Source organism: Microtus ochrogaster, linkage group LG3, assembly GCF_000317375.1.
Source record: "Microtus ochrogaster isolate Prairie Vole_2 linkage group LG3, MicOch1.0, whole genome shotgun sequence".
Taxonomy (NCBI): domain Eukaryota; kingdom Metazoa; phylum Chordata; class Mammalia; order Rodentia; family Cricetidae; genus Microtus; species Microtus ochrogaster.
This window is the reverse complement of record NC_022029.1, coordinates 20,138,861-20,147,546: the sequence shown is the minus strand read 5'-3', so window position 1 is coordinate 20,147,546 and position 8,686 is coordinate 20,138,861. Positions and strand designations below refer to the sequence as shown.

Sequence of the window (8,686 nt, the reverse complement as noted above, 5' to 3'; positions counted from 1 at the left end):
TTCCTTCCTTCCTTCCTTCCTTCCTTCCTTCCTTCCTTCCTTCCTTCCTTCCTTTCTTTTTTCATGCAGGAGAAAAAGTCCAAAGAGCCTGGTGTCAAGACAGGGCTAAAGCTCATTGAGACTACCTGCCTAGCATGCACAAGGCTCTGGGTGCAATTATACCACCCAAGTGGTAGCTTGAATGAGAATGGCTCCCATAGACTCATATGTTTGAATTCTTTGACCCCAGTTAGTGGAACTGTTTGGGATGGATTAGGGGGTGTGGCCTGTTGGAGACAGTGTTTGAGGTGAGTATTCTGCGGTTTCAGAAGCCTATGCCAGGCCCAGTGTCTTTCTCCCTGCCTGCTGCCTACGGGTCAGGACTAACCCTCCATAACTGTAAATAAGCCCCCAATTCAGTGCTTTCTTTTGTAAGTTTCCTTGGTCATGAGGTCTCATCACAGCAAGAGAACAGTAACTAAGATACTGGGTTTAATGAAAATGCCAACAAGGCTTCAATAAAGAAATCGCTGTTCACTGATAAACTATAGTGATCAGGGAGCCTATATCGGGGGCGTGAGCTTTGTGTTACCAAAAGGGAGAAGTTTTTGAACTATTTTACTCTTGCCTTTAAAACTATTTTAAATGTACCAAAAGAGAGCGTATGAGCAGAAGAGCAGTTTGTAGAACCAGATAAGAAGAGGGGATACCTGAGCTCGAAAATCCTCAGGGATGCGGGCACAGATTTGCCGAGAGAATTACTTTCAGGTAAACATTGTTGAAGCTGATCTCATTCTCCCCATTGAGCCTGCTTTTCTTTTCACCTCTTTCTAGGTCATTTCAGGACCTTCCCCTCCCTGCAAGGTGTCAGGCTCTAACTTCCGGGAGTTAACCTCATCTCCTCTCTCCCTGCACCTCTTTCTGTTACACACAACCCTGTCCCTGTAAAACAGAGGTGACCATCGCACCTACCGCACAGGTAGACTGTAGATTTGAGAGGAGTTAGTAGTGAGATTTAGCAGGGCCTGGTGTACAGACTCCCCGTGACCATTACCAGCTAGCTGCCCTTTGTGGGGCAGGATCAGCTGGTCTAGCCTGCTGCTTTCATATCAGCCTCGCCCAGTCCTTCCAGCAGGCAACAAGGTCAATAAAGAAATTGAGAAGATACGATTAGTAACCTCTGTAGCAGATTCACCAGCAGTTTTCAGCTGTGAAATCCAGTTTTTTTAAGAACTGGATGTGCATGTTGTCCAGCTTATAGGAATTAATTTTGATTGCATTTTACAAAAATATTCTTCCATAGTGAGTTGGAAATAATAAGCGGGTCTGTTCTGTGCCTTCTGGCTCACTGGAGTTTATTCCACCTGCATTCTTAGCACCTATCACAAAGTTTGAGTACACGAGGATAGTGCATTACTTTTGAGAAAGTTTTCCTTAAGTTAACCAGAGGGTTCCTGCCTCTTTGACCAGCCTAATTTCGTGGATTGTTGACCCATTAAAAAGATGCGTATGAAACACCTGTGTTTGTTTGATCTCCTCTGTTCTAAGTTAGGGGAGATGAGATGTAGAGTAAGGAGTGTAAGGACAGCACAGGGGAGACTGAGCCTGGCTGGGGAAGGGGTTGGAGGAGTCAGGAATGCTTTTCCAGGTGAGGCAGAGGCAGTGTGATGGGAGATTCATGTGATGAGCACATGCATGTCTTAGCATGAAGCCAGTGCAAAAGCCCTGCTGTAACACGCTAGCCACGTGTGGACCCAGTGACTTCCTCCCTCACCTTGAGACCTTTCATTTGTGCCCCGAGGCTAGCAGCATCTGCCCCTCTCTAGATTGTCCTGAGTCTCGTGGGGGGGAGGGGGGTTGCGCGCACGAGCACCTGACATAGAATTTGTAAATTACTGAATGTGACTTTGGTCTGTTTTACATCTTCTCTGGTCATATTAATATTTTTTTCTAGTCTGTGTTTACTGTAGCAAGCTAGTCAACCAGTTTGCTAATGATTACCTTGGGCTAGGTAGTTTTGCCTATATTTCTGTCTTTCTTCTAGACTTCTTTTTATCTTGAATTCAGTGCATTTTTTATTAATCTTTCATTGCTAGTGACAAGCTGTATTTGTAGAATATAAATCTATAGATACAAAGATAAATTATAGTATCTAGAAGTCTCTATCTAGAGAATTTGTATTAAATTAAAATTATAACATAATTTGATAAAAATTTCAGGAAGAATTGAATCAAAACATTAATTTCTACTTTACAGATAGAGAAATTGAGGCACTTCTAAATAACTAAAGTAATAAAACTAGCAAGTAAATGGCAGAGAGATTACAGCCCCGTTCCTCTTCTTTTCCTGGCTTTGTATTGTCTTTTCCATTCAACCCCCAGAACTAGGAGCTTTGCAGAAGCTGGTTGGGCTCTGTCCCTCTTTGTCACCTGGCTTCACCCTGCCTGGGTTGGCTGAGTGGGCAAGAGCCTGGCCTGAGGGAGAGCCTTAGGAAACACTGTCTCCCCCACCCAGCTCCCTGCCTGCTGCCCTGAAGGTATTTATGGGTGTGAAGGTCCACCTGGAAACCGAGGGAGAGGCTGGGAAGGGTAGCCAGCTGCAGCTGCCAGAGAGTGGAGGAAGGGAGCAGAGCCATGGTCCCTGAGAGTGAGAGATTTGTGTCTAGGAGGAGCCAGGTGGAACTCTGGGGATGGGAAAGCCATGTTAAGAAGTCCAAAGGACAGTGGAGCCTGTCACAGCCGACTTGGTAGTACACAGCCTTTCTGACCCTTTCAAAGCAGTCCTTTTTACCTTCTGCTGGGAGGTGTGTTCCGTGCTTACTCACTCTGTGTTGTAATCGGCATTGTGTAGGCAGGCAGAGGGAAATTTGCACACAGGAAAGGCTGACCTTAACCCTCTTGTCTTGAACAAAGTTTAGCGGTTTTAGTCTGTGTTCTTTTGAAAGTGTTGGTTGGTTAGAAAGAAAACAATGCTTGGAGGGACTGGGGTCTTAACAGCTTTAAGGAAGCAGATGTTCCCAGGGTGTGAGACAGACACTTGTCTGGGTGGCAGCATCAGCTGGGAGGGGCTGAAAATCATAACACCCAGCCACACCCAGACCTGTGGAGTCAACCCTTATGGGTGTGATCCAGAGGCAGTGCCCCTGGGAAGCTCAAGCAAAGTACAGTGTGAGAACCGTGTAAAGTCATCATGTGTAGTCTGTGTATCGGGGATCATATACAGTGGAGAATCAGTCTCCGGCTGCTCAGAGTTGCCAAATGCCATTTTGTTTTCCTCGTCTACATTTGAGGTCTAAGAGGAGCCTTTCAGCCCAGGTCCACAATCCCTGCAAGCACCTTCCCTGAAACTTATTAGCATTGTATAATCCGACCTTTAAAAGGTGGTGGAGTCAAACCAGAAACTTCCACACATTTAAATTGTTGCTGCATCCTGTTGTGTGTAAACACAAAGCAGAATGCCCTCAAGAGGAATCCCTCTGTTCCCTTTTCCACACAGTCAGTGTCTCTCTCTTCTCTCTCTCTCTCTCTCTCTCTCTCTCTCTCTCACACACACACACACACACACACACACACACACAACACAGGTCAGCATAAGTGAGGCTCATGGCTGCAGATGCTATTGGCTGAGGCCAGCCTGGGAGGTGCTTCTGCAGAGAAGTCAGGATCTTGGAATTCTGGGACATTGTTACTCTTGACCACCTTGTTGTGACATGGAGCCTGGGCGCAAACTGTGCTATGAGGGCCACGTGGACCCTAGTTTTTGATAGAAATGCCTTTCTTGCTCAACATATATAATTCATCCTTGGCTGCGAGGAAGGGAGCTTGGAGCATTTGTGTTCACAGGAAATCCACAGTTTTAGGTTCAGGGCCAGGTAGGCTTATTTTGTTTTCCTTAGGTTTTGAAACAAAAGTTATGCCTGTCTTGAGTTTCCAATTCATATGTGTTTTTTCCTCTCTCTGGGGAGCAAGAAGTTTCCAGAAGAACCTGAAAGTGGGCATTCCTTGAGAAATTTTATGATCATAAACCTGTTAAAAATTAAAAATGAAATCTCAAGGATATAACTTGGTTTTGAAATTTTTTATGACAGGTGATTATGAAAAGGTGTGTCATTTATTTTATCCCTCCTTCCCTTTCTCCTGCTAACCCTTTCTCCCCTCTCCCCCTTCCTTTGTCTCTGTAGCCCAGGTTGGCCTGGAACTGACCTTGTAGTCCAGGCTGGTCTTAAACTCTTGATTTTTTTTTTTTTTTTGCCTTGACCTCTCTAATTCAAGGATTCCAGGAATGAGCCACCGTACCCATCCATGTGCCTACTCTTGACCAGCTATGTCAGTCTTCTGAAGAAAGTACAATAGATTTCACAAAAGAGAAAACCAAACCTAAGAAAGGGGCAGTGGCTTGCGCAGATAACGAAACATAGTTCATGAAGAGCAGACCCCCTCAGACTTTTTGTGTTGATTTTGTTGTTGAAGTTCATTTATTTTATTTTTGTACCTTTGAAAGACTGTCTTTTTCTGCTCACAAGATTGTTCTGAGAAGTGTATAAAATATAAAAAGTGTTTTCAAGCATTCTAAAGCCCAGAGATCAGCAGTGTCAGTATCTACAACATGGTGCCCACGGAAGAGAAAGTAGAACTGTTTCCAACAGGTCGCATGTTCCTAAGAGCCCAGTTCGTGTGGTCACATGTACGCTGGTTTATAACAATGTGAAGGACTGGAGTTACCAGGACCCACTTGGTCTCTGTTCCCTGTAAAGTGCCCTTGCTAAGAACCCAGCTGGAATTGCAGTTTTTCTGGTGGATAATGTCTTTAGTTGATTGTTACCATGAACTCAATGGGTTTTTTTGTTGTTGGTGGTGGTTTGTTTGTTTTGGTTATTTTACCATGCTGAGGGAGATTGAGAGTAAATGTTGAGAATATGGCAAAATTAAAAGATTGGCATTCTCTAGAACTTCTCAACAGAAAAGAGTCAAAACTGGCAGTCTGGAAGAGTGTTAGAGACAAGTCTGCAAGTCGTTTGCTAAGCGAGCCCAATTGTTTTTTTATTTTTGGTTGCATGGCCCTGAAATGTTTTTCAATGATTTTTTAAATGTTCATTGTCAGTATTAGAAAGGAGCTTGTATACTGGCAACATAGAAGCCTGACAGATAGGACTTAAGTCCCAGCCCTGCCACTTTCTACTTGTGTGACCTTGAAGAAGTTACTTCATCTTTCCACGCCTAGGTGGCCTCTACTGCAAAATAGAAATAATTTACTGTGAGGTGTAAGTCAATTACCAATGTGCTGTGACTGACTTGACACTTCCTATTGCCATTTTAATTAATTAAAGCTAATTAATGTAATTGCAGGATCCAGTAGAAATAATGGGGGGGGGATGCTAAAATTGTCACAGTCCAGCCTCTTTGAATTCTCCCAGGATAAATAATTCCCTTTAGCCCAGTGATTTGAGGTTTCTGTTTTCCTTGGCCCTGAACTCTGCTTTTGAATTTCCTCAGTATAGTATGGTTAGAAGATCACCAAACCACATTAACCCGTGCTGTCCTGGAACTCACTGTGTAGACTAGGCGAACCTCAAGCTCATGGCAATTCTCCTGCTTCAACTTCCCAAGTCCTGGGATTATAGGCACAAGCCACCATTTACCTCTTAAAACATACTCTTGTGTAGTGATGAGGCAAGCAGGCCTGCTTTTCGTCCCTCCTGGCTCCTGCACAGCTAGCTTTACACCAGAAATAACAACACACAAGTTGTATTCATTTAAACACTGCCTGGCCCATTATCTCTAGCCTCTTACTGGCTAACTCTCACATCTTGATTAACCCATTTCTGTTAATGTGTGTAGCACCACATGGTGACTTATCGGGAAGATTCTAACCTACATCCATCTTGGGCTGGAGGTTCATGGTGTCTGCCTGACTCTGTTTTTTTTCTCCCAGCATTCTGTTCTGTCTTCCCTGCCTACCTATGTTCTGACCTATCAGGACAAGCAGTTTTCTTTATTAATTAACCAATGAAAGCAACAGATAGATAGAAGACTCTCCTACATCACTCTTGGCTTAGTTACTATTCTATTGCTGCAAAGAAATATCATGACCAAGGCAACTTACAGAAGAAAGCATTTAATTGGGGGGTTGCTCACATTTTCAGAAGGTTAGTCCCTGATCATCATGGTGCTGGAGCAGTAGCCGAGGCTTTACATCCTGATCCATAGACAGCAGGCAAAAGAGAGAGACAACTTTAGCATCCTCCCTTCCCCCCATTATCTCTCCTGGCTCCTGGAATTGCATGGCTCTGTGTTTATCATCATCATAATGAACTGTCTGTGCCTCAGTTTCCTCATCTATCAGCTGAAGTTAACACCTAGGATGTGGGATTTTTAAACCTCAAAGGCCACCCCCAATGACACATCTCCTCTAACAAAGGCCACACTAATCCTTTCCAAACTACTAACTGGCAACCAAGCATTCAAACATATGAGCCTATAGGGGCTGTTTTCATTCAAAACATCATACTCTTATATTAATCTTCCAAGAGGTAGTAGACATAGCCTCTGCTTAAGATGTTCACTATATGTGGAGATAAAGGCCAGGAGGTCACAGCTCTGTGCTAGAGAGAAAAAAGATAATAGAGTTTCTGTGGAAAGGGGCTTCCTATGCTTAGGCATTGATTCATACGTATATCTTACAGCCGTGTCATTTTCATTCATCTTAACAAGACCGTGTTTTGTTTATTTTTCTGTGTATGTGTGTTTGCTTTCTTTTGATTTGTTTTGTCTTTTTCTGACCCTAAATTGTAACCTTTTCCTCCTAGGTTTATATGGAAAGGACATTGGGGTGAGCTGAGCCTCTTCTATTTCTAGCTGGCCTTCCTGGTGAGTAGTCTTTTTTTTTTTTTTTTTTTTTGACTGTTTCATATGTTAACCCTTGAAATAATTAAAGCACATTAATTTGAATTTAGTGACTGATGCTTCCGGAAAGTAGTCAACACCTAATGGCCCTTGGTCTGATCCAAGGGCCCAGCATGGATCGAAGGCTAGGAGGATTCCACAGTCTCCTGTGTGGGATTGTGAGCAGAATCCTAAAATGCTCCTGCAGAGAGGCCTTTTGAAAGAGAAGAGAGAATGGAGGCTCAGATTTGCCTGTGTTCTCAGAGCTGCTTGCAAGCAGTTGCTGGACTCCCAGTCTGGCTGCAGGTGCCAGCAGTGCCAGCCTTGTACCATAGGGTACAGACTGCCACATCTGCCTAGGAGGGCACCCTCCAGGCTTGAACTGTCCGTTCTGCCTAGTGTGGTGAGAGCTGCCTGCCACACGTGGTTCCTGAGCACTACAGATATGCCCAGTGTTACCATTGACTGCTTTCTTTCACTCAGTCAATTTAAAATTTAAAGTGTATGGTTGTATGTCCATGTTGGACATGGCAGAGGAATGTGTCCTGCCCTCGGCTGCTTCACTGTGGTCAAGTGAAAGGCTGAACCTTCTCCCCCTTTCAGAAGGCAGCTCTTACCCAGTGAGGCTGGACTAGGACTCTCTCTGAGGCCCCCCACTTTCAGTGCTTTCTGAGTAGACTAGGCTTTCTCCCTTCATCGTTAATGACTGTTCTGTGCCTCAGTTTCCTCCTCTGTAAGCTCAAGTTAACACCTACTCCATCCCTCGGGTGTTGGGAGAAATGTGAGCTTCAAAAGTCATGGAAGGAGATTCCTTCATGAGTGTCCTTTCCTTTTTAGTAATCGTCTGTGGTGTCTGGAAGCGCTTTCATCTGGGTACTAGGTATCAGTAGGCCTTCACTTCTCTAAGACGCTGTAGTCGTATGAACTGGGTGTTTCAGGTTGGTCCTCATTGTGGGACCAGAGATACAGCTCTGCTCTTGTAAAACATGAGCTGGAAGGCAGAGTGCTGATGAGATCTATTTGACCGGTGAGTGCTTGTGGTCAGGCTAACACTCCTGAGCTAACCATTCTCTGACCTGTCACCCCCATGAGCTGGTTCATCTAGAAACCAAAGCAGGTATCCTTCTACTGGGGACTTTCTTAGGGTTTCTGATGCTGTGGTAAAACATCATAGCCAAAAGCAGCTTGGGGTGGAAAGGGTTTATTTCATTTTATAGCTTCTACAGTCATCAGGGAAGTTGGTGCAGCAACTCAAGGCAGGAATCTGGAGGCAGCAACCTATGCAGAGACAAGGGAGCAATGCTGCCGACTGGTTTGTTCAGACTGCTTTCTTATACCATCCCAAACCACAGTGTGCTGTGCCTTCCAGTATTAATCATTAATGAAGAAAATGCCCTGCAGGCTTGCCTACAGACCAATCTGGTGGGGGCATTTTCTCAACTACGGTTCCCTCTTCCCATGACTCTCTTTGGCTCCCTCATCTTTAGCCTTGCCAAGTCCCAGTTTCAGTATTTGATGCCGTCTGTTCTTCAGTAAGAAAACCCTTCTCTTGAGTGTCAACTTCAACAGAGCCTCAATGGCTTTCAGACTTTTATTCCAAAACAGTCATTTTTAGTGAGTAGGACACAGCTTCACCTCACTTCAGGAATATACCCAAGAGAGGCTCTATCATACAACAAAAGTATATGCTCAACTATGTTCATAGCAGCATTGTTTGTAATAGCCAGAACCTGAAACAACCTAGATGCCCTTCAATGGAAGAATGGATGAAGAAAGTATGGAATATATACATATTAGAGTATTACTCAGCAGTAAAAAAACAAGGA

At 44.2% G+C, this 8,686-nt stretch overlaps 1 protein-coding gene across 1 annotated transcript in view; it reads left to right on the top strand.

Annotated features, from left to right (window-relative positions):
* Positions 1–8,686, top strand: part of Gng12 (G protein subunit gamma 12) — a 102,377-nt gene that overhangs the window by 10,927 nt on the left and 82,764 nt on the right. Inside the window, exon 2 of the mRNA XM_005360622.2 lies at positions 6,785–6,845. The gene's annotated coding sequence lies outside the window, so the exon portion shown is untranslated. The remainder of the gene's footprint in view (positions 1–6,784; positions 6,846–8,686) is intronic.